This window comes from Ambystoma mexicanum, chromosome 1q (genome assembly GCF_040938575.1).
Source record: "Ambystoma mexicanum isolate Mex_15411 chromosome 1q, UKY_AmexF1_1, whole genome shotgun sequence".
Classification (NCBI taxonomy): Eukaryota; Metazoa; Chordata; class Amphibia; order Caudata; family Ambystomatidae; genus Ambystoma; species Ambystoma mexicanum.
The window spans coordinates 264,458,212-264,484,947 of NC_090922.1; the positions used below are offsets into that span (position 1 = coordinate 264,458,212).

Below are 26,736 nucleotides of genomic sequence, written 5' to 3' on the forward strand. Positions count from 1 at the left end.
ATATGTTAGAGGTTGCTCTTAGTGGACAACATCACTGGAGAAAAAACCTAATAACAGTTTTTAAGAGGTTTATGGTTGCCTACCACATTCAAGGGTTGGTGTGGGGATGGGTGGTGCTTACAGTCCAGGCTCCAGAGTGGATAGTAGGTAGGAGTTTGACAGGTCAAGGAGTAGCTAGAAAGGAGAGTGGGCAAGGCCAAGTAACATAACATGAGCTTCAGAGGCTTAACATAGGAGTCTTGATGTGTTAGGCCGAAGGGATAAACTCAGAAGTGGTGGCTTGACACGTCGTGAAGCAATTGAGTCTTTCTGACAATATACCCCTCAAGAGTACAAAAGGACAGATTGAGGTGAGTATTGCCCGAAAATATTTGGTACACCCTGGTACCCACACAGCTGGCTGCAAAAGAAAAAACCAAGGATTAATGCACAGTTCAAGGCAGTGGCGGAACTAGGCGAGATAAATAGCTGTTACCCACAAGTGAAGAATGAGAGATATGAGTAAGGTTTTCCAAGCTAGGATGATGAGTACCCTGGGAAAAACAGAGGTAGCAATTACTGGGGGCAAACAAAATAGGGAAGAGCAAAAGACTCAAACAGTATTTAGCTTACCGATAGAAGGATGTTAGGTGTCTTGGAATGTTTCTGAAGAGAGCATTGCAGCAATGTAGGTGTAATCCCGTGAGCACAAAAGTCTTGTTGATTATTCCCACAGGCACGAGGATGCCTAAACACAGTATTTTGATCCTTGCGCCATTGCGCTAATGACCCCTGAGTTCTTTAAAGTCTTCAGACAGGAGAAGAAGCGAAGATGTGAAGAACCGTTGAAAGTTCCAGATTAGTGATGATCCAGTAAACGTATGAAGTCCAATAAGCATTCTGAGTTGGCAGCAGGTAGGTGAGTTCTAGAGGGCTTTAAGCATGAGTAGTCCAGTAAACGTTCCGAGTTGGCAACAGGCAGGATAAGCGTGTAGCGGGCTTAAGCGGGTGCAGTCCTGTAAGTGTTCCGAGTCGACAACAGGTAGGCTAAGTGTGGCGGGCTTAAGCGAGGACAGTCCAGTAAGCGTTCCGAGTCAGTAACTGCGTGTAGCGGGCTTAAGCGGGTGCAGTCCGGTAAGCGTTCCGAGTTGGCAACAGGCAGGCTACCTGTAGCGGTCTTAAGCGGGAGCAGTCTGTTAAGCGTTCCGAGTTGGCAACAGGCAAACAAGTCAAAGCAAAATCAAGAGACGAAGCAAGGAAGTCGAAATACGGACCAGAGGATCGAAAACAAGGTAACAGGAAGACGTAGAGCTTTCAGAACAAATTCAGAAGCAGCGCTGTGCAGAGTGGGCAGGGTTTATATAACGAACAGCTGACTGCCCGCATATGCGCCGCTGTAATCTTGAAGGCATACGCGTATACAATGGAAGCCAACGTTTCCATGGCAGCCCATAGCGTTCTCTGAAGGAACGCGTGCTTTTGGATGAACACGTTTTCTGAGGGCTTAGTTTGAGTCCCAAATTCTTAGGAATACAGGCAGATTTGCTGGAGGCAGGGGAGTGTTTCCTCTTGTGCGTACTTGGTGCAAGACATGATGAGGAAGAACTGAACGGAACCCTGACATGATGTCAGGCATTATAGAGCATCATTTTGAGGGAGATGTGGCCAGATGCTACTAAGGAAGGGTTGAGATGTTTAGGCAGGGCTAATTAATACCATGTTTGAATTTGGTCACCATTTTGGGAAGTCTTGCTTTTGTACGGCTGTGGTGAAGATGTTCACAATAAAGCAACCATTCAAAATCCCAATTACAACCTAGACAACATGAAGAGTCCTACCTCTGTAAACTCTTTTGTGGCGAAGCACTCTCAATATAACCTTGAATTCAACACCTTTGGGGCCTCCCAGAATGTTATGTACATCACCATTCCCTGGTAGACTTTTACTAAGTTTTTTTTGTCTCTGGCTTCTGCCAGTAGAATTCCATTGAATATGTGGCCCCACATTGGCCTTCTACTGCAGCTTTTGGGATTGTGGCCCTGATGATCAGGCACACGCTCTGGTCTTTGGCCCTTTTCCACTTACCATAGTCATACTCAATTGTGGTAGGCAACAGCATTAGCCATCCTGATGAAGTGGACACTGATTCTACAGGTGCCCCACATGTCTTTGTGGATGAGAAGCAGAAATGGGCTAGTGTTGTAAGATCCTCAAACATGTAGTATAGGATTTCCTATTTTGTTAGTAAGGCATGTGAGTTTCTGTGTCTGTTCTGCTTGATATGAACCTTCTGGGAGCCAATAGAAGAGGCACCACATGGAGACTTATCCTTCATCCCCTGACATATACTGACATAAACACCACAATAAAACATATGAGTCTCATAAACCGTTTCTCTTATTCACCTTTGTCTGTTGTGACCCCTATACAGGAACTTGTGTAGGTCTTTCTGAAACCCCCATTCCAGTACCACTAATTGGGTTTCCTGCATCTGCTCATTTCGCCTCGCTTGCTTCTGTCCCTCTGGCTGTGCCTGCTCTGTTGTGCCTGTTCCCTTCACTTGGGACCTATGGTTAATCCATTACCAGTGGCTTCCATTTCTGCTGTTGGGCCAGCTACAAATCTACCATCTTCCATTATCCCACATTCAATCTAGCAACTCGTTGAACATGCTTTTAAGAGGCTGGTTGCGACAGCCCTATCTGATGATGATGTGTATCCAAAAAAGCATCCCAGGTTCTCTTCTCATTTGGCGTAAGAACTTCAAGAAGGGATAAAATAATTCTTGTACTTTTGCAACCACTAAATAACATGTGAGGTCCTGGAGGAGATTATAACTCCTATTATCGTTGGTATGTAATTTTTACCTTCAGATACGGTTAAACTAATAAAGTGTCTGACGCCCCACCGCCCTGTGCCCTAGCTGGCTTGCCTTTGTGGGAGCTGATCAAATTGGTCTGGGTGGGTGAATGCAATAAACCATACAGCACCAATGTAATACGCTTCCTGACCTGAGTGGATCCCATCCAAGTGGCTGAGGATGACAACCCAGTAATACTGGAAGTGGATTATTTGCTCCCAAACATCTCTGGTGAAGCATCTAAGCATGCACAGACTCTCATTTTGACAGACAGACAGGTTGAGACCATATTGAAGAAATCATATGCTTCATCCCATTATTTGTTCTTCGCTATGCTTCGTATGCTGGCCAGGTGTCACTCCTCCAGGATTTTGACACTTGATAGCCAGCTTTAGACAAAGGCTCAGACTCTCTGTAACTATTGTTAATGGGGTACAAACTGGCCCATCTCTTTTCTGATATGGCCTATGATACTCTTAGGTCCTCTGACGTTGGTTGCTCGTCAAATGTAGGCACACTCCATCAGTAGTGCTTTTGAGGGTAAATATTGACACTGTTCTTTCTAAATAAAAAACAGTTTTGTACCTAACTGTGGGGATGGTCAAGCAGGGGACAGGAAATGGCCAGCTTGGGGTTTACTCCAACCATGACCTTCCACTTAAGGTTGGCAACCACAAGGGTGCTACTGCAGCAGACCAGTCTTACGGATCCTCCTGCCTTAGTGGGAGTGAATGAACAGGGGGTACCTCTCCTCCCTGTTCAGAAGTCCTGCTGCATCTTAACTGCAGCATCTTAACTGCACTTGCAACAGTCCTGACCAGCAAGCCTCCATGGTGTTTGCTGTTTCCCAATCAGAGTATCCACTTGGGAGACAGATTACTGGAATGTTGTGCTGGTTGGTAGGGCACCCATTACAGATACATGTGCTGTTAATGTTGTCGCTCATGGTTACCATTTCGCCTTTTCATAGATTCTGCCCAGGTCTGAATTTAATCCACAATCCATGCCAAGGAATCCAGGAAAGCTACAAGATGTACTGTCTATCAAGTGAAGCCTGTGATCGAAATGGAGAAGGACCTCCATTCTGTGCTCCTATTAAGTCTCAAAACTCCAGAGGATTATAGGCCCATTGTTGATTTAAAAATATTTCTCTTGACTGTTCAAAAAATAATCTACAAGATGGTATCCATTCCTTTCATTTCTCTCCAACCTTCAAAAAGAGACTTCATGAGCCCTATCGATCTGGGTCATTTTTATTTTCACATTCCAATATGTCCATATTGAGTTCATGCAGCAAATCAACATTTTGAGTTTAGTTTCCTGCCATTCGGTCCCAATTTAGTCCCTCATTTGATTACAAAAGTGCTGACCCCTCTGTTGGAGTGACTGCATGCAGAGGGTACACGCGTCCATCCTTGGACCCAGTGAAGGTTGGTCCATTCCCAGTCTCTTGATTTATTACAGGTCAGTGCTAGGAAAGTCACAGATGTCTAAACATAATTTATTTTCCCCTCTTTCTGGTCTCTATTGCTCTTCCTCTCTGTCTCTCTTTCCCTCTTTCGATATGTCCTATTCCAGTGGGCCAGGGAGCCTTGGCTGAACCTTTTTGCATCCCAGATAGATGTGCATCTCCCACTCCATTGTTCCTGGGGCAGGTATCCACAGGCATGGTTAGTGGATGATCAGTCAGTTCGCATATAGTCTGGTCCCACCCAAAAGGGCTAGTTCAGCACTTGAAATGCTAGGCAACTCTCCTCTGAACAAAAGTACCACGAGCAACCCCAGACACATGTTTTTCGCCTTATTGGGCCTCCTCACTGTGCTTAGAGAGGCACAGCTTCACCTCACTGATGAGGCCCAACTAGGCCGAAACATGTTACTGGGGTCTCTGTTAGTACTCTTATTCAGAGGAGAATTGCTTCACATTTTGGTGCTGGACTGCCCAAGTGGGTGGGACCAGACTGATATTCAAATGGTAATTTCTCCACTGTGAACGGTACAGGTTATTTGGCCATGTTCGTTATTAGTAGAGGGGCTCCCACACCCGTGCCTGATTTATAAAACTTGGGGTTTCACCCTAATTAACCCAGGGTAATCCATATGTGGACCCCTTGCTCACTGTGCCTTTTTTCTTACAGTGAAAGAAATAAGTTAGTTATGGACTGCCCAAGTGGGTGAGACCAGACTGATATGCAAATGGTACAGTGAGCTAAAACGTGGTTGTAGACCCTCCTGAGTGGGTATCTTACCATAGAACAGGGTTTTTGGTGTTCGTTCTCGGTAGAGGGGCTCCAAGACCTTTTATTTAAATGTATACTAGATTATCCTAGTTTGTTCATCAGAATTTCTGTTTTGCTGACTTAGATCCTTGACACAAAGGTAAAAACCTGTCTATGGCTATGTTGCATGAGTGGCTAAGGCAGACCATTGATGAGCAGCAACACGTCTCTTTGCCCAAAGGAGCATTTTAGAAAGAAAAATCAGAATTTTCTCCACAAGATGGTCCGACTATGGAAATCGTATTCCCCAACATCTTCACATACCATGCTCATTTACTCTTCTCGTTGGTGAACCAAGTTGACCTCAGCTTTGCAATCTCCAACTCGTGACTTTGAGAAAAATGCTGGTGGCCAACCATGGACGGGCATGTGGACAAAAGCATTGCCTCTTCCACTACCTGCCGTGATGGAGACAAGCGAGTGGCAACACATGTCCCATCAGGACCAGCATGGAGTGAACAGTCATAATGGGGAGAAATATTGGCATTGGTTTCGGTGGAGCCCTGCAATACATGCCTCCCGCCTTAAGTAATGCGGCAGTGCTTAACATCGAAGTAGGTTGAAGTCCGCTTCCTGCAAGGAATAACTAACATTACCACTATTTTTGTATTGCGAGATGTTGTGCAGAGGGAACGATGCCCCCGTTACCTGGTGTCCATCACAGGGTTGGGTTTGTGTCCAGGCAAAATATGTCCTAACTGCAGTGGCAAGGGTTAGAGCACTGCCAGTCAGCTCTGTAGCACCAACAGGGGAATGCTTACGTTGACCACTTAATCTGATGTTTCAAAAAGAGCTTAGAGCTATCGAGAGCATCCTGCAGAGACTCTCACCATGCTGTCCAAGATGCCATTGTGGGCGTAGAGTGACGGGGAACTCAACCACCCATGCTGTCCAATGAGAAATCACTCTGGAAACACAACCTTGAATGCAGCATTGAAGAGAAAGCAACTTGCCCACCACTGGACATGGACAAAGTTGAACAAAGAGTAATGAAAGAGCGAGCCAAACACACAGACACATTCAACAATCATAATGCCACAAAACGACATACCATAGGGAGCCAGGTCAAAATAAAGCTCAACAATAAAAACAACAATCATCTATTAACACAGTGAAACAACACAGGTGCCAGGGATCCTATGAAGCTCTATTGTGGTAGACGGTGTGAAGGCAGGACATCTATGCAGATTAGCACTGTACTAAAGCAATGACCAAGGAATGTCCACAGGTCAGGAAACCTCTGACAAAAAGGCACATACACCCAGAACTCCCTATGGTAAATGGTGGCTCATTTAGATTATTGAAAAGCCCACTAACACAGCACAAGTGAGATAGCCTACACTGAGGAGTTATTGGGATTTATACTGCGCACCGCTGCCATTTGAATGGTCTCTAGGCACTCTGTTGGCATTGAAATGAACGGGTGTGGGTGGGTTAGGTTAGTGGGGTTGAGAGGGGAAATACAAGAAGGCTTTTCTTTGGTGTTGATGTGTGCAGAGTGGAAGGGCCCTGAGATCTAGGTGTGGGCCTATTTGTAGGTGTTCTGTGTTGAGAGCATAATTCCTTAGTGAACCAGTTGTGGTGGTAGTCATGTGGGCATTTTGAGTTTGGCGTGGAGATCCAGGGTGTAGCTGAGGGCAGAGTTGTAAGCTGAGAGAATGGCTTCTGGGTGATTATTGTCAGGGCACGAGTCGAAGGAGGCTAGGATGGTTGGTTCGAGAAGTTCCTTGGTGAGTTTTTTTTGTGTGCCTAGCCGTGATAGAAGAGTGGGTGGAGGGTAGTTTGGTGGGGGAGGCTTTGAGGTCCAGGGCGAATAGAATGAGAGAGTGGTCCATCCAGTGCACGGGGTTGATTGCTATGCTTTGAATAGAAATATTCAGGGAAATGATCCAGTCGAGGGTCCGACCTTTGGCGTGGGTGGGGGAGCAGATGGCTTGCATGAAGTTCATCTCTTGGGTTGTGGCGAGGGAGGAGGCCTTATGGTCTGTGGGGTCCATGAACCTGAGGTTGAAGTCGCTTAGAAGCAAGAATTCAGTGTTTCGGCTTTAGGAGTGGGGTGATATGAGGGTGTGTCGGAGTACGGTGAGCCGGTGCTGCTGGGTTGGCGGTATATGAGCAGGATGTTAGTGCTGTTTTGCGGGCCTGGTACGATTTTTGCTAGTAGGATTTCATAGCCTGGTAGGGGTGCCATGGGGAGGGTTCTGATGGGGAGAGAGGTTTTGGAGATGATGGCGACCCCGCCGCCGTGACTCCCTATTCTGTCAGAGCGGAGGTTGGAATAGTTAGGAGGGAAGCAAGGCATAAAATAAGCGGTGTCTCATAGCAATCTGCTATGCAATTCTGTCAGTTTGCTAATCAAATGGACACTTGTGGAGCAAAGATAGCTATTTAAGTTGCCCTCTTCAATGAAAGCACACCTCGCCCTGCATTCCTCTGCGCTCCCTTCCCCCTCTTTTCTCTGTTCACTTCAAGCCCTAATGGAGAGAAGGTGCAGCAGTAATCATCTCCTCCACTCTTAAGTGCCAAGGCATGTGTGGGAGTGCTAAGCAAGAATTTCTTTTTTGGTTTCAAATAATTGCAAACCAGAAATAATCGGGATGCTACTTTTATTAAGCTTTTTATATGCTGTCTGACAAAGACCAGTATGTGTAAAATTGATATTTGAAAGACAGTCATGCAATTCCATTCCTAACATATAGGTTGTTACATAATGCATGATTCGAGTATGGATACGGTAAAACACTGCATCATTTCCATGCTTTACAGTAAAATGTAGGTTAGTGTATCTAGATTTCATGGTGTCAACTATATTTCATTTTGTTGGGGAAGATGCATGATATTAACGAGTGAACACTTTTAAAAATGTACATGATCACATGTTTTTAATGGCAAACCTAGTTCTGTAATCTTCAGGTTGCATACATCTTGCAACTGATGCTCAACCCATGTGCAAATTAATACTCCTTGACATTCTGTATTATCACCCAGTTGCTTTATACTAACTACCCTGAAATTGAGATGACCACAAACTACAATATTCTATCTAGTTTGCCCAGTTCTCTGCCTGCTGCGCAAACCACTCTGCTAAGTCTCTTTCTTTCCTCTTACATAATGAATAAACAAAGCGAACTAGATGCTTACGCAAAGCAGTGCTCATTAGTTCTATTCAATACCAAACTGTGTAGTTAGCCTCCGGAGCTTTGCTTTATGATTATGACTGCATTACATATTACCACCTGCATGAGACAGCTGTCAAACTGTTTTCAGAGCCTTTTTAACATATCTATTTGTGTCCATTCATGCAGCTAACCTTTTACGTTTTATAGATACTAAGCCATGGCTCGCAAAGTCTTTTTGCCCACTTGCACAGTCATTTACATTTCATGACGGGCCAGTAGCATTTGCAAGAGATGTTGGAAACTTTTATGTAACATTTACTTTGTTTGCAGTAAATGTCAAACTTCACTGTGCATGGCTGACCTCTGGGTGGCAACAGTGTACCAAACAAAGTGGGTTTGTAGTGACATGCACCATTGTACACTAATCGCATTTTAAATGTGTTGTCCTCCATTGCTATGGGCCGAGTGCATTTCTCTTAGGTTGAATAGGTAAACTAAGTTACCCGACCTGCAGGTCTAGCTGAAGTTTAAAGAATTTACAAGGCACGACTGCTCTAACCAATATCTTATTTCAGTGGTATGCAAAACTGCTGTATTGTTGCTCATTTCAGGTCTTAAGTACAAATAACTTCTGATGAAGTTTACAATTTTAGTACAAAATTGCTAATCAAATGGGTATGTTTGCTAATAAAACCATTTTTATTTAGCAAACTTTGCTAATCAATTTTTGAAAACGAATTTATGCCTTGGGGAAGGCAGGTGATAGGCTGGGGCCAGGCGCTTCGTGCAGCCAGGTCTCTGTGACAGCGAGCATGTCAAGGTCGTTCATTAGGAGGAGGTCGTGGATATCGAGTGCATGGGCACAGATTGAGCGAGCGTTTATGAGGGCACAAGCCAGTGGCTTAGTGGAGGCAGGGGGGCCAGATGCATTGGCATGTGTATGATGTTCGGGGGTGCTAGGGCAGTGATGGTTGTTGGGCGGTTTGGGGATCATAGTGCATGATCTGAGACATTGGAGTCTGGTGGTGCCTGTGCAGGCAACTGAGGGAGTGTTGGAATTTATTGGGTTGGCTTTGTGTTTGGGTGTTATTTGGTGGGTACGTGGGGTGGCTGAGCATGGATTTGGGCTTGGTCCTGATGAGGGGACTGGGTTTGGGCTGGGCATCAGAGCTGGAGGCTACATGCCTAAGGTGTCCAAAGTGGGAATGGGCGTGCAGTGGCGTTAACAGTGTTGGTGAAGGTGGAGGTGTTAACGGTGTTGGTGGAGGTGGATTTGGGTGAAGGTGTCGGGATGCCAATCCATTTCAGGGTCAGTAGGTGGGCTGAAGGTGGAGAGGGGGTTGGCTCTGGGAGTGTGTAGTGCTGTGTTTATGCAACAGACAGCTAATTTGGCCACGGTAGGGGCCAGGTGCGGGGTGCCAGCGGGCGCTACACTAGTTGTGAATGGCTGGTGAGGGTAGTATGCTTGTGGGGCAGCATAGAAATTGCTAGGGGGTAACATTTTGGAAGGATAGCAATATTGGAGGCATGCACATCACAATTGTCTGGAGTAACACAGTGATTGTTATGGGCAACATAGTTGGCAGGAGAAACACAGTCATCATGGGCAACATAGTTAGCAGGAGAGTCACAGTCATCATGGGTAACATAGTTAGCAGGAGAAACACAGTCAGCATGGGCAACATAGTTAGCAGGAGATTCACAATCATCATGGACAACATAGTTAGCAGGAGAAACAGAGTCAGCATGGGCAACATAGTTGGCAGGAGATTCACAATCATCATTGGCAACATAGTTAGCAGGAGATTCACAATCATCATAGGCAACATAGGTAGCAGGAGATTCACAATCATCATGGGCAACCTAGTTAGGAGGAGCAGCAGATTTGTCAAGAGTAATATGTCTGGGCTGGGCTGTGCAGCGTGCGCCGGTGTTTAGCGAGGAGGTAGTATAAGGGCTGGTGTGGGCCATATGGTTGGTGGCTGCCTCACGGATTGTGGTGGGGTCACCCATAGCATGGTCCATATATATCTGTGGTATGACAGAAGCAGCAAGATTGCAAGTAGCAATAATGCGGGGTGTGCCAGCAGGTGGTAGTGGGGGCACCCTGGCATTGTGCTGAGAGTCAAGTTTACTTGGGTTGCAGAGTTCAACGAGGGTAGTTGGGTTGAAGTCTGCAGTCTGCAGTCGGGCTGCGCAGCGTCGAGAGATTTTAGGCGGCAGGGACCAGGATTCTTGTCGTTTCGGAGTTGAGTGACCTGGGGGAGCGGTGTCATGGCAGTGACTATGTCAAGGGCTGGAGAGGAGGGTGGAGGCCTTGCGGGGAGTAAGTAGGAAGAGAGGGGGTCGTACGAAAAGATGTTCAATGGCGGGGGTGCTGCATACTTGGGGGTTCCAAAGCTGGTGGTGAAGTAGGAGCAGTAGTCGTGCCTCTTACCTGGAGCGAGCGGCTTTACCTGGAGCCTCGGGAGGATGCGGGTGTCCTGTAGTAGATCCAATGTACATGTAGGTTTGGAAGCACGATGCAGGGGGGGCGGGCATACCAGGGTAGACAGGGAGAGACAAGGAGCCTTAATCACTGGCCTTTGTGGCTGGCCCGGCTTTGCCTCCTGGCTCAGCCGAGGGCTGCCATTAATTGCGGCAGGGAGCCAATCGGCTTGCTGGATGGAGGCTGGTGGTTCCTCTGGCATCAAGGCTAGTGTAATTCGGCTGTGGGGAACAGTGGCCATCCTAGCAGTGGGTTCACTTCCACTGCGGGTCAATGCTGGTGCAGGAGCCAGTGCCTGGATGGTAAGGGGCACACCATGCTCCGGAAGTAGATGGAACACAACCTTTCACCCCTTGACAAAACAGCAAGTGGCATCACATAGCATTGTTCCTAAGCACACTACGATAAATATGATTACGATATCACTGTAATGTGATATACATTTCATACAAGAATGAATCACCATATGTATCGTTAATATCAATGTGTATAGTCCCATATTACCAAATTACTGTGAATGCAAGCAGACGTCAAAGGCCAAATGATAATGATGTGTTATTATATAACACATATGCTTAAGCGCTTTACATGGAACAAATATACATAAAATATCACCCCACCTGTGTTGGTACTCATTTATAGACCTCAGAAGGATAAAAGGCGGAGTTGGCCGTGCCGGGATTCGAACCTGCCACCTGCAGATCAAACACACATTGCAGCAGCGAGCACCCAACCAACTGATCTATCTTACCAGCTATAGCTATATTTTTGCCTATAGTAAATGAGCAATAACTTGTCTGAATGTTCTCAAAGTCAGAAAGCAAATTACTCTCTAGTGAATACCAATAAACTGGTAACTGAGATTTAACAGCAGGCCAATTCATCTTCAGTTCTGGTGCAAAGTTGGCCACATGTCAAGCCTGCGTGGATCTACTTATCAGGCTTGAGAGGTTGGCAAAATACATACCAACTCTGTATTAAAGAACTTAGAGTAGCGCAGGGAAAGCAGTGCACTCACACCGCATCCTCTACTCTGGACACTCGTTACCTCATACATGTAAACAAACATCTTGAGCAGCATGCCAGGGGGGCAGGAAAGATAGACACATTACAACACAGCATTAATTGTGGCACAACGAAATCAAGGGCCACTTGATGTGCTATGGTCAAACATTTCTACACTGTACACAAACTATTAGGCAGAAGGATTTTGTCAAGTGACCGAGGACACCGAGATGGAATGTCTTGTGATGATCGGAACAGAGACAACGGCAGAAATAAACATGCTATAACTGCAACTTGTGAAAAAAGCAAACTACATATAGTTTTTGTCTGCATTGTGAATTGAGGTGTTCAAGAACAGACTAAATCAGACTAAATCAGTGACTCACTCTCTGAAGTGTGCCTAAAATAAACCTTTAATGAGTCTAGCAATTATTGTATAGAATTCCAAAAGACTATTTGTTATTCCGATTGAGCAGTGACCCTAAATAAGAAACAAAGTGTTACACTTGTGGAACCCCCTGTTTTTTTCTTTTTTAAGACGCCTGAACACGAAAGTCAGCCACTCCAGAAACAAAGAGCCTCATGTCGCTGGCCACAGCCCAGAAGCTTCCATTTAAAAAAGTAAACCAAAAAAATCTTTTTTTTTTTTTTTTTAGGGGTAGCAAGGGAGATCAGAGGGGTAGCAAGGGAGACCTCAGGGGTTGAAGTTGTGACCCCCATTACCCCCAAATGACATCCCTGCTTGGCTTAATATTTAATACATGTTCTGATTAGTGTAAAGGGATCACATAAATATTTTCGTGTACAATTGTTAGGTATGGCATTAATACCTTTTTAAAAGTTAATCAGTCAAAACATAAGCCCTCAAAAAGTCTATGAAAGTAAAATACAGCTATTACTTTTATATGTGGCTGAATGTTTTAGGCAAATATATTTGCAAAAGTTGGTTACAACGTAGCAATCCCTTTTTTCAGAAAAACAAATCATCGCCTGCTGCTTGCTCCTATATCTCTAGAACGGTACAGAGTGATGTTACCGAATGTAAAATAACGAATTAAATGTTATCGGAAAAAAATATTGAAAAATACATTTATAAGGGTTGGGGTAAAGGGTTAAAAGGTGTGGAGGTGGTTCAGGTTGGGGCTACAAGCATGGGGAAACAGGGGGGTTAGGGGGATATTTCTTTTCGCCATAACATTTAATTCATTAAAATTGCATTTTGGAACATCACATGGAACCGTCTAGAACTAGTTCTAGTTTGCCTAGAGCATAATGGACACATAAAGGAATATGCCCCGTTTCGAGCCTCCTCATTGGCTGAGGGGATGCCACGCCCCTCGCTGGAAACAGAGTACTCGGCACGCACGGCGTACACTGGAATACCGTGTGGTATGGCTCCGAAAAGAGCCAATCAACACATTGGATTCCCGGTGCGCCACACGTGCCGGGTGCTAATGGCAAATAAAGCTTCAGTTTTTCCTCACCACACTTACCTCAGTCGTTTCACTATGCTTGGATATGTTGATGTTACCACTTCAGAATTTATATTAATCCATTACTTATGTAGCGCTTTCGCCAATTCACTTTACATATAACACTCTTATATAAAATGATTGTGACCCGGCAACCGAAACGAAAACTCATTTGTCGACTTTAGATAAATGAAAGTTTGATTAGATCTTGCTAGGATTGAAACCTGTGAGCTGCAGAACACACACCAGTGAGAACTTAACCCATTGAGCAATCTTATCAGTTATCTACTTAAATGTGCACCGGCAGCATTTGGTAATGCATTGGCTCTGAGGGGGTTGCATCTCCTATTAGTATAATACTTATTAATACATCAGGAGGAATATGTTGTCATAGCCCAGTAGTAAACATGCTGATAGTCCTGTTATGTTTTGTTTTAAAAAGGACTGGAGGGGGAACAGAAGAGAGGGTGGTGTGTAGATAGCCTAATGTTTATTTTTAACTGCACAATTGAATAAACAGCATCCTGTGTCGCAATTAGATGGCTCAGCAAGTTAAAAGCTTACCTCTGACATGTGCCAGCCGGCACTTTCCAGGTTCACATTGAAGCAGGGCTGATTCTGCCTTACATCCTTCTGAAGTTGATAAATTAAGTACTATTATATACATTTCCTTCTAATAAGCCCTATGTTTACCGTGCCTATAGCAGTAGGTGTGAGGAGTCAGATATGACGAGGTATACACAAATGTATTATATAATACCCATTATTTTACCTGGGTACTGGAAAATCTAGGCCCCAGTAGCATCAAAACGTGGAGTATAACATTCAAGATGGCTTTAAATAAAAAGCTCTGGGTCTGGGTCATCCAGTCTGCCCGGCCTATATAAACAAACAGTAATCTCCAGCTGTACCTTTGTGAATATAGCACATTAGTGAAGGCCAAACTTCACAGTGTGATTTCCGAAATTAAAGAGGGCTCTAATAACCCGCTTTATTTTTGTTTTTTCACACTCCATCTACAATCCTTGACCATGGTTCACAGAGGCAGTGACAGAGATCACAGGGGAGTCACCGCGGGGTCGCAGCTGTTAAACCTGTCGACCCCCAGCCAAATGACATCCATGGCAGAAGCCCTGGGAAGCACTCATTAAATTAAATGGATTTCTTATATTGCGCTTCATGCTGGACTCCAGCCTCTAAGCGCAGGACCAGAGCTGGATATTGGACCTGTGCTGCTCAGTGTAGTTTTGTTTCTGAGACGAGCGCGTTGTCCCTGAGTTATCCTCCCATCAAATTGAAGACAGAATGGATCCAGAGATATCGTTGGGTCCTTTTAACATGGCCAATTCGATGACACCAATCCTGATGCCATTGAACAGCTGCAAGCAAAGGCGCTGCACTTCCTTTGGCAGAAATGGAGGCACCCGCAACTCCATGATGGTGTGCTCCACACACCCCACCGCTTACTTCACCTCCCTGCCCAAGATCATTGCACTTTCACACGCCCAATCAGCGACCTGCCCGCGTGGGATCCTTGTTCTCTGTCGTTTTTTGCTCCCTATTATTCTTCTTGCCTGATTTACCAAATACATGTGCTCTGCCGCAGTTCCCATTACAGGCCGACCCTGCTCCCAAGCATTGCTTCCTCAGGCTCCCGCCTCAGCAGGCCTGCAGCTTGCCATTTCCTCTCCCTACATGCTGGAGCGGGTGGGACACAAGATTGCCTCCCATCCAGAAACGGAAACAGGAACAGGCACAAGTGATGTACCACCTGAGCCCTTGGGGACCTGACCAACGGAGCCCCAGTGCGTGCTTCTGTCTAATCCTTTAAGCCTGGGGTTAGGGAAAACACCCAGAGGGTTAAGGGAAACACCCACGCGCTAATTATGTGTATTGCAATAACAGGCTCAGTGATGAAACAGGCAGCACACAGACCAAAATGAAACCTGAATCAGTGGAACTGTGTGCCTGCAAAAACCTCCCTATTGGCCCTGTGAGTCTCAGACCCGCTTCTCTTTTATAAAATAGTCTTTAAATGTGGGGGATACTCCAGAACGCAATGCCTGAGGTGTGGTACAGAGCTGGAAGTGAGTGACTTTTTGCAACAACCAACCAGGAAAGCAAACGTGTCCCAGCTGCAGCGTGCAACACAGCAATGAGAGAATGATTTCGAGGAACCTGGAGAGAAAAGCCCGAGGGTCAGTAAGCCCACCAGTGGCATGCCACGAACCTCTGACAGGTAAGTACAACTTGGAGCAGTCTTGTCTTCACGCGCAGCCTTTCTTTAATTCGGTGGCAGCTGCTTGGAAACAGTGGCATCCGCAGGCATCACATTTATGGGGCGAGGATCACTTCTCGTTGAAGCAAGTAAAGTGCTTGAGATAAGATGTTTACACTGGCATAACTGAAGCTGAAAAAGACTGGCTACAATTATTAATGGACTGGCAATGCGATGAGGGAGCCATCACTGAACCTGCTGGGCAGTGGTGTGCACTGACATTGTGACCACGCACAACTCCCTGATATTGGGCCCTTTCGTAAATACAGAACAACTAGACATTGGGATACTGGAATGATTACGAGATTAGCAAAAACCAGGCCAGAATGACCAGTTCCAGCATAGCCCAGGGAAACCCGAAGACACTATATATTGCTAGGTTTCATTTTTTTCAAAAAAGCAGCTAATGGCATATTTTGCACGCACATTCCGTGGCAGTTTGTTCACATGTAGGGCACTCTGTAAAGACTATTTCAAAGAAATTATGTTTCCTGAGATTGTATTTTTCTTTATACTCCTTACAGTACACCTCAATATGAAAACCTCTTTGCCGCAAAGGCAATTTCCAGCCTTTTCACAAGTGTGGAGATGCTAATGGCAGAGCCTCGTTCTAGTCTTGCCTTTCAAAAGCTGAAGTTACAGCTGGGTTAAGGTGATCCAGTGCCTATTGTACAATTATGCATGAGGCCCCACTGTCAAAAAAAGAGATGCCCCTAAACATGCATGCTGTTCCTCGCATGTCCTCTCAATTCCATTTATACTAGTTCTTATACAGTATCTAAACTACAATAAGGCCTATAAAGTTATGTTATTCAATGTTTATACAGCCCATCATCACCGTTGTGGTCTTATGGCACCTGATCCTTGCCAGAGAAGTGGTGTATTTGAAGGGATTGTGTCCTCCGACGTATTCCACATCTTTGACAGTAAAGACCACAGCTGTGCTGCTTCGGAAAACTTTTTCGGCGTAGGCGTCCTGCGTTGATGACATGGATACGCTGTCCCTCGAGGGCCTCCGTCGCTGTTCGATGTCACCAGATGTCATGTCTAGGACGCACGATGCCCGTAGCCTCAGTTCCATTTTTTCCGCGAACGTGTTCGCTGCGGAATCTCATCGTGCCTCAGTTCTTCTACTTTGAATCATGATGCCTTCTTCTTCTTCTACCCCGAAGTCGGGCTTTAAAAAGTGTCGGGACTGCGGTTCCAAAATGTCCAGCACGACGTCTGCCTCTGGTGCCTCTGCGAAAGCCACACCACCGACGACTGCGATGACTGCCAGTCCTTGACATCAAAGGCCTTGCAGGAGCAGAAGAAGAAATTGTCGGTAGGTAGGGTTTCTAAAACCCGTAAGTCGAAATCTGCTGGTCTTTCGGCCGACGACTCGTGGGGAGACTCTCCACGTCGGCGTAAGTCCACGGGGTCTCAGAGTGTGTCCTGCCATTCGTCTGTCTCTTCTAGGCATTCACGGAAGCCCCATCACCGATCGCCTTCCCCGTCCTTGTCGGAGGTCTCTGCCAGACAGCGGTTAACTTGTCCCACTAAGTATTAGTCGCCGGCCGAATGGGATGCATTCCGCCAGCAGATGATGTTGATTTTCGCATCGCAAGGCACCGTTCCGTCCGCGCCTTTGAGAGAAGCCGGCAAGGAACGAGCTAGAGCCACTACTCGCAAGCCTTTGGGCTCGGGCGGTCGGCGCGATCATCGGGAGGCGTCGAGGTCCCGATCGGACAATGTTTATCGCCCACGCCGTGCCAGGTCCCGGTCCTCGATGACGTCGAGACCGTCGGAGCCTGTGAGGCCTAAGAAGGCATTGATGCCGTCAGCGCCATGTCCGTTGAGGGGCTCTCTCGAGGCTGCGGGTTCGAAGAAGTCGTCAACGCCATCGGCGCCAAGGCCGTCGAAGGACTCTCTCGGGGCGCCGGCCTCCAAGCAGTTGTCGAAGTCGTTGGCACCTCAGTCGACGTCAACGCCGATTCCATCGGCGCGCTCGACGCCTTTTGAGGAGAATTTACCGGAGGTGTCCCGGATGGCTGTGGAAGCTCAGAGAAAGGCTCTCAGCAAGTCTGTGAGGCCTGTTTTTGAGCCCTACTCTGTTCCTTCTCCCAGGGTGGATTTGTTCCAACCCCTGGAGTATATTTCAGAGGTGGAGGAAGGGTCTGATGAGGATAGGGTTGTGCCTCCTGAGGTTCCCGATGACCTGTTGTCTGGTCATAGTCAAATGGAAGACCTTTGTAAATCCTTACATGACGCCAGTGGTCTTGATACCTCTCCGGAGGTTGAATTTAGCAGGCCTGAGCCTGTTACGCATGCCGAATCCTCGTATAGGCGTCTCATGTCGAGGGTGACTGAGTACTTGGGGTGGTCTGCTCCATCTGTTGATTTTCTTCAGGATGATCTGATGGACATCCTGGATCAGGGTCCACCCACTGACCCGGTGTTGCCATTTCATATGGCGTTGCAAAGAAGGGTGGCGGCGGCTTGGACTGCTCCAGAGAGTCTTCTGGCAGTGAATAAGTCCCTTCCGAAAAAATACCATCCAGCCAGTGGTGACCACTGCTACTTGTCAAGGCACCCTACTCCGGGGAGTTTGGTGGGGCAGGCGGCTACGGCCCCAGCGAAGCAGGCTGCGTACCCTACCATCCCTCCTGATAGGGATGACGAGCACTTTGATAGTTGGGCGAAGAAGGTATTTTCTTCTGGGGGTATGGCTTTAAAGGCAGCCAACTCCGTTTGTGCCCTGGCAAGAATCACTCACAATCTGTGGAATTGTGCATCTTTGGCGGCTGAGCATATTCCTGAAGGGGAGGAACAGGATGGTTCTCTAGCCCTCGTGCAAGACGGCAAGGATGCCATGTGTGAATCTGTTCAGTCAGGTCTGGACATAGCAGACTGTGTCAGCTGGTCCATGGCTGCGAGCACCGTTATACGCAGGTTTGCGTGGTTGCGGAAATCGGGGTTTGCTCCTGATGTGCAATCCCGGCTCCTCAACATGCCCTTTGATCGTGTCCATCTTTTTGACAGCAAGGCTGACGCAAGCCTTGAGAGGTTGCAGACCTCCAAAGCTGCAGCGAAGTCTTTAAGCGCTGCAGTACGTCAACCTCCGTCTTTTCGTCCTAGGGGACAGCAATGGAGGGGAGGTTCCTTTTGATACTACTCTGCCTTTGGTAGCTCGAGAGGAGCTCCCAGTCAAAGGGGCCACCGTAGGAGTACCAGAGGTGGAAAGCAAGGTACTGAGGTGCCAAAGCTGCTCGGGCAGTTGCCTCTTTCCCCTCAGGCACTGCCGCAGCCGCGTCTGCTCAGTCATGAGGCCATGTCCCATGGTTTGCTGGTTGGGGGCAGACTTGCTCAGCATCTTGGAAAATGGCTTGCCATTACTTCAGATGTGTGGGTTCTGGAGATCATAACCCATGGCTACTGTCTCCCCTTTCGGCAGAGGCCTCACGACAATCCACCGGGGAAGCTCTCTTTGAAGCATCCGGGTCTGCTCCTTGCGCAGGCAATCCTATCCCTGCTGGAGAAAGGCGCCATAGAACTGGTGCCTGTAGCGGAGAGGAACAAGGGATGGTATTCCCCCTTATTTTTTGATCCCGAAAGAAAAACGGGGGATTGAGACCCATCATGGACTTGCGTGGGCTGAACAAGCTTCTCAGGAAGGACAAGTTCAAGATGGTAACTCTTTCTCAAGTCCTCCAGGCCCTTCAACTGCAACATTGGTTGGTGTCTCTAGACCTCAAGGATGCTTACTTTCATGTGCCGATTCATCCAAAGCCCAGGAAGTACCTGAGGTTCATGGTTGGTGACTTGCATTTTCAGTTTCGGGTCCTGCCGTTCGGATTGACCTCCGCCCGAGGGTCTTCACCAAGCTGATGGTGGTGGTAGCAGCGTATCTCAGGAAAGGGGGGATTCACATCTACCCCTCCCTGGACGATTGGTTGATCAGGGTGCATTCTCCCGATCAAGCCCTGGATCATCTGTCCGTCACCTGCCACTCCCTTCACTAGCTGGGCTTCTCCCTCAATTAAAGAAGTCACATTTGACACCTACCTAGCGGCTCCAGTACATCGGAGCAGTGCTCGACTCATCTCATCTCATCTCTCTGCTGCCTTTGATCTGGTTGACCACCAGATCCTCACTCAACACCTCTCCTCAGCTGCTGCATTCTCTCAGAATGCCACAAAGTGGATCCAGTCATTTCTGTCTGACAGGTCGACTAGAGTCTTCGCCCCCACTGCGCCTGCGGACCCTATCCCAATCACATGTGGAGTGCCCCAAGGCTCTTGCATTTCTCCCACACTTTACAACACCTTCACGAAGCTCCTATTTGACTGTCTTGACGATCTGGGTGTCAGCTACACTAATTATGCAGACGACAGCCAGGTCCTCATCACGCTCACTGGTAGCTATGAAGAAGATGTTGCAAAGCTTAATGATATCTACTTAGAAATCCAAGCCTGGATGGCTACACACAGTCTTTGCCTAAACGACGATAAGACAGAATTGCTTATCGTAGGCTCCCAGGCTCGCCTCAACAAACTGGACCAAAGGTACCTATCCTTTACCATTGATGGCAACATCATAAAAGTATCCAACGAGGTCAAAACACTAGGTGTATACCTCGACTCTACCTTGTCACTAAAGAAACAAATAAATTCTACCATCTCAACTACCTCATACACCAATAAATTGATCAATGCCTGCAGGCCTTTTCTCTCCACCTCTAGTTGCCTCACCCTATCTAGAGCGCTGATATTGTCTAAATTAGACTATTGCAACACACCCTACTTAGGCACTACCACAAAAAACTTGAACAGGCTCCAGATCCTGCAAAATAATGCACTAAGATGTGCCCTCAACCTCCCGCGCAAGGCGCACATATCCACAGTTAGCAAAGAAGTCCACTGGCTCCCGATCCGCGACAGAATTAAGCTAAGAACCCTGGTCATCACCCACTAGTGCCTGTCACGTACTGCCCCACGTTACCTTTCAGACAAATTCTCTAGACACTGCCCCATTAGACCCACCAGAACTCCTTACCTGCACCAACTAAAGATCCGTAACTATAACCTAAAAACAGCAGGAGGCTCCAGTTTCCCAGTGCTCGCAGCACAATGCTGGAACACCCTCCCTCCTACAATTAGATCGGAAACCGCATTCTGGCTATTCAGAGCCATGGTAAAATCATGGCTACTAGCCTAGACATCTAGACTCTCACCGACACGACCGGCCAGCCGCCGCTCTCTACCTGCAATGTAATTGTAATGCAACCAGTAATGTTTACTCTATCTACAGCCTATTCAGGACCAACCTGTAACACGGTACTCACTCGCCATTGTAACTATTTTGTGCCTATTCTCTGTACATACTCTTCTCAGTATATTCTACTCTTGTATGTAAACATTCAGAGCCTGGACCAATGTATGCTCTGTCTGTTGTATTATGATGTTCGTGTAACGATATGTAACTCCGCTGTGCACATGATTATGCGCCCAGCTACCTGAGGGTTCGGACGTGCTTTATAAATAAAGAAACTAAACTAAACTGGGGCTGTGCTCGCTTCCCCAGGTGAGGGCTCATCACATTCTGCAGATGGTGGACAAGTTTCAACGTGCCTAGAGTCTCCCGGCGTTCAAGTTCTTGAGGTTGCTCGGCCTCATGGCATCCTGCATTTTCCTGGTGCCAGAGGCCAGGCTGCGGATGAGATCTCTGCAGTGGGCTCTCAAGATGCAGTGGTCACAGTTCTCCAGCAGGATTTCGGATCCCGTTCTGATTCCGCCCTAGGTCACACAGGATCTTCTGTGGTGGGCCGTCAAGGGCAATTTGATGAAGGGGGTGCCATTTTGGCAACTTTGGCTGGAGGTGACGATCGTGACGGACGCATCCCTCACGGGTTGGGGAGCTCATACCAACGAGTTGACGACCAGCGGCCGTTGGTCTCCGTCAGAGTCCAGACTCCACATCAGTCTGTTAGAGCTGCGGGCTGTCAGGCTAGCCCAGAAGGCTTTTCTGCCATCTGTGCGGCGGAAGAATGTCTTGATTATGACGGACAATACAGTGGCCATGCACTACCGCAACAAAAAAGGGGGGGCAGGGTCACTCCTGTTGTGCAGGAAGGCGATGCCTCTTTGGTTCTGGGCCATCATCTGGCCGGAGACAAAAACATGGCGGCGGACACTCTGAGCAGGCAGAGCACGGTCTCTCACGAGTGGGAGCTGACTCTGGAAGTTCTGTTGGAGATCTTCGACCTTTGCGGAACCCCCTCAAGTGGATCTCTTCGCCACCAGTGTCAACCGGAAGTGCGAAAGGTTCTGCTCGTAGAAATTTCCTCCAAGAGGAGCCTTAGGGGACGCGTTTGTAGTGGAGTGGTCCTTCCCACTGCTGTACGCGTTTCCTCCAGTCCCCGTCATTCCGCAGGTGTTGCGGAGGTTCGGTTCCCGGATGATCCTCATTGCTCCAGCATGGGCCAGGAGAGCGTGGTACCCGGACTTTCTCGACATGTCCATCTGCCCTCCACGCCGCCTCCCTTACCGAGACGATCTGCTCTCATGGGAGAGGGGTCGGGTTCTCCATTCAGAGGTTAAGTCCCTCAACCTTCACGCTTGGTAGCTGAAAGGTTGAGGTATAAGGATTGGGACCTCCCCGAAAGGTGTTGCTTTCGGCCAGAAGGCCTGCAACAAAAACTCTGTATTGTTGCCATTGGAGAAAGTTCTGTGACTGGTGCAGGGTACAGAATGTGGATCCTTTCCAATGTTCCATTCCTATGGTTTTGTCTTTTTTGCTTTCTTTAGCCCACAAGTGCCTGCAAGTAGGTACCATTAAGGGTTACCTGGCGGCGCTGTCCATATTTAAGCGCTCGTCTGAGGAATGTTCTTATTTTAAGATCCCTTTGATCTCTCAGTTTCTAAAAGGGCTAACTAATGTGTTTCCTCCGTCGCCTTTCCAGGTGCCGGGATGGGATTTGAATTTGGTTTTAAAGTTCTTAATGGGAGCTCCGTTTGAGCCCTTATATTCTTGTCCATTGCGACTGTTGTCCTTTAAAACTGTATTTTTAGTGGCAGTTACTTCCGCACGCAGAGTGAGTGAGTTTGAGGCGCTTTCCACCAAACCACCCTTCACTTAATAATAATAATAATAATAATAATATAATAATAACTTAGTTCCATAAGGACAGGGTTGTCCTTAGGGTGCGGCCTTCTTTTCTTCCGAAGGTTGTATCAGAAATCCATTTGAGCCAGAAGGTAATTCTTCCGGCATTTTATCCTCCTCCGCATGCTGGTAAGGAAGAGGAGACGCTCCATAGGTTGGATCCTAGAAGAGCTTTGAGTTTCTATCTCTCACGGATGTCCTGGGTCAGAGTGGACAATCAGCTCTTTGTTGGTTATGCTGGAAGGTGTTTAGGTCAGGCTGTTTCCAAGCAGACCTTGACGATCTCTGAGTGTTACCGTTTCGCGGGAAAGGACCCTACGGTAGGCTTATGGGCTCATTCTACTAGGGGTATGGCTGCCTCCACTGTCCTACAAAGGGGTGTTCCAATTCACAATATTTGCGAAGCAGCCACATGGGCCTCTGTCCATACTTTTGTGAAACATTATTCCTTGGACTCTATCCATGGGCAGGATTTGGCCTTTGGTAAAGCAGTCCTCTATTCTGTAATTTGATTGGGCATTCTAAATTGATGAAATTGTAAATTCTTTTCCCTCCTCCATACGTTGGTACTGCTTTGGGAGTCTGTCAAAGATGTGGAATATGTCGGAGGACACAATCACTTCGAAGAACAAGTTACTTATCTTACCTGGTAACGTTCTTTCGATGGGATGTTCCTCCGACGTATTCCGCATCGTACCCTCCCAGCCTGTGCCTCTACAGAATTTCTTATGCGATTGCAGCTTACGGTTCCAAAAGGCTTTCTGTAGTCATACTGGTAGGAGATTGGTGCCACACATTCTGGGAAAAAAACTACAACTGAGGCTCGGGCGTCGTGCGTCCTAAATATAACATCCGGTGACATCGACCAGCCACGGAGGCTCTCGAGGGACAGCGTATCAACGTCATCGACGCAGGACGCCTACGCCGAAAAAAGTTATCCGAAGCAGCACAGCTGTGGTCATTACTGTCAAAGATGTGGAATACATTGGAGGAACATCCCATCGAAAGAATGTTGCCAGGTAAGATAAGTAACTTGTTCTTCTGTCCTTGTCAGGGTGTCACCAGACCTTAGTCTTTGACTAGTGTAGTAGGGTCATGGTCATGAACCTGTCAGAGGGCCCCAGTCCCTGGAACCCCCTAAAGCCTCCTCTTGTTTTGGTTTGAAGATCTGGGCTCCCGATGCGTCAAGTCGGCATTGGAGATGGTGAAACAATGTCTTCAGATGATTTGGGCCAAGCAGTCGAGTTGGCGGCAAGATGATGGCTCTGATAGGTGGAGCTGGTGTTCGACAAAAGCGAGTCAATGGCTTCGAGCAATCAAACGAGTCAGTTGCTGCCACAATATCAAGCCTGCGATCAAGTTGAGATGAGTCAGTCCACTTCAATATGTTGAGCCTGCATAAGAATGTTTGAAAGTGCAGCAAGGTATTCAAAGTTTGCATAGTATCGAAAGCAGCATCGCGGATCCTGTGGCAGCTCAAAGGGGTTGATCGTAGCCAATCCGGCTCAAAGTTTTCTCAACACAGTGATAGAGGATTCCTGCTACTTCTGGGATTGCAGGGTCATGGGAGGCCCATTCCTGTGCCTCCAGGGTAAGATGGTTCCTTTAGTTCTGTACTTCCCCTCCATGAGGTTTGCTTGTATCTGCAGGGAGTCCTTCACCTTCATACAACAGGAGCCTGGTTCAAGTGCAACCAGCAGAGTCATCTTTATCTACAGTAATTCACCACCACTTTTCCTTGGGGATGTTTAGGGGACAGTGTGCGCCCTGCTGTAAAGTGTCTAATCTAATCGCTAGTGTTGTAACAAGTGGCCCTTGCCTTCTGACATTGTACCCAGGGTGTCTTGTCCTGCAGGAAATGGGGGCAAGGGGAATAGGAAGTTGTAGAGAGCCCTAAAAGAAATCAAGATGGTGAAACCCCTCTTTCAGTCCACTTCTCCCTTCTGGATTCTCTGACTCTGTCACCATCCCATGTCTGCTGATCTCAAAGGACTCCAGTCTCCAGTTGTCAGCACCCCGGTGTGAATATGGTTTTGTTATGCCAGTGCTGCCTTTGAAGCACCAGTTCCAAGGAGACCTCCAGGGAAGTGTCCCAAAGCCCGGGGAAGAAAGTGTTGCCTTTCCAGCAGGAGGATCCCAAGGCAGCAGCCAGGACATTGTTCCACACAGCAGGAGTAGAGACAGTGAGACCTGACACTAATACACATCAATCCTGTCATAGCTGGGCCCTACTCACGAGCTGACGTTAGTGTGATATCAGATTGCTCAGGTTGTATAATTGTGTGCTCTTAGTAGTAACCATGGCCCAAACAGGCATGGCTTATATGTAAAGATTTACCTGCCATCAGACTGACTAAGGCATACAATAATTGAATGTGGAAACAAAGGTGCGTACGATTAAAAAGTCACTAGCACCTGCAGAACGTTGTATTCCAGCAACTGTCAGGGATGTACATGTGATCTTAGAACCTGCCATGTCCCAATGAAGGGCTCGTGCTAAGTGCACCAGGAAGCTGCCCTAGCAAAGGCACATGGGTGCACTATCATTTTGACATGGAGCATTTCAGGAAATGGGGGGTCTGATTAGCAGACCTCCCGTTTAGAAACAGAACTACCCACATCAATGTGTGTACTAAAAATCAAAAAGCTCGGGCAAGCCCATCCTCGCCAATGACATTCTGTCACGCCCACCACAAGAAATTGAGGGTTTGCACAAATTGAAAAGAGGCTATCTGTGTTGAACATGAATTGCCCCTTTTACTTAAAAGCATCTGTTCATGTTTGGTTCAAAACTCTTTGATATAGTTTTTAGAAATGTGTGGACTGTGCAGTATGGTGGGATTTGAAATCCTAATGTCTCCTGAAATGGGTGTGTGGGAAGTAGCCAAAGGATAGGGAGCAAGTTGGGAATGCATGTACTGGACAGCACAAGTTTTCGGCTGAAAAAAGTTTCAGCTATATTCCCAACAGCGTCTGAGGCTCTGAAAAATGTTATGCAGGATACAGAAGATGTGGGAAGATGATTTCTTCTTGAATCGAAAGCCTGAAAAAACTGTGTACCTTCCTTTTCCCAAGCGAAGCTTAATGGTGATAAGTATTCCTATTCATGTGGCAGTTCTTCGCGTACTCTGTAGTAGCCAAGCATCCCCACAGTTGAGAGGTTATTTGGGGGCACATACTGCCACTGGTACTGCTGATATTTCATGGTTCTTTCACATTAATCATTCTCCAGAGGCTCCCAAATGATAGATATTGCCTCTTTGCGACATGGGTCCAGAAGCTAGACCTCTTAATGTTGGCTTACGATGCCAGCATTTGTGTGTGGAACTAATGGCCAGATTAAAAGGCACAATTGTAGTCCATAACAACTCATATAGAGGTATGAGTGATTAATACTGAAGGGAAGAGTTGAATGGCAGAGGATGTTACCATGTGCATGGAGCAGCATAGAGGGGCAGTATTGCAGAGCAGTCAACTTGTCCCACGACAGCCATGTGCATTTCCTCAAGTTATTTTTCCCTTTGCATTCTGGAACCTGTACCCTGCAATTAAAAAGAATAAGAGCCTGATTCACAGAAGGGTTTTATAATGGCGCAATACCATAGGATAAGGCTCTGCGAATCGGGCCCAATGCAGTACCAAAAGAATAAAACTGCAACGAACAAAGCACGACTGGATGAGCTGCACAAGACTGACAAGCAACAAGCGGACAGTTCTGGCATTGCACCTCCCTAAAAATATTCCCCTTAAAGGTTTGTGGTTTCCAGTGATCCCGAGAATGGACTAGCAGCTGGTCAACACTGTCCTTTTTTAACCTCTTGCCGAGGAAGCGTACCACTCAGGTTCTGCTGGTTCCTATGGTGTGAGATATCAAGTATCTTAAAGTAACAGATGTGGAGAGATAACCCTTAATGAATAGAGCTTGTACCGAAAGATCTGTTGCTTCTCCAAATCCACCTTACAGTGGGGCGTGCCCTCTTAGCATCAGTCTCATCAGTCTCCAGCCCGTATAATAGACAATGTATCAATCTCCTTTCAAGAGCCTTTCAGTCAAAAGATTTGAAATGGAGTTCCAGGTCTTGATGGATGGAGAATAAAACTTAGGGAAATGGG

The 26,736-nt window shown here is 47.1% G+C and overlaps 1 protein-coding gene across 2 annotated transcripts in view; it reads left to right on the top strand.

The window, feature by feature from the left end:
* PLCG2 (phospholipase C gamma 2) overlaps window positions 1-26,736 on the top strand; it is a 953,330-nt gene that overhangs the window by 77,193 nt on the left and 849,401 nt on the right. The window lies entirely within an intron of this gene.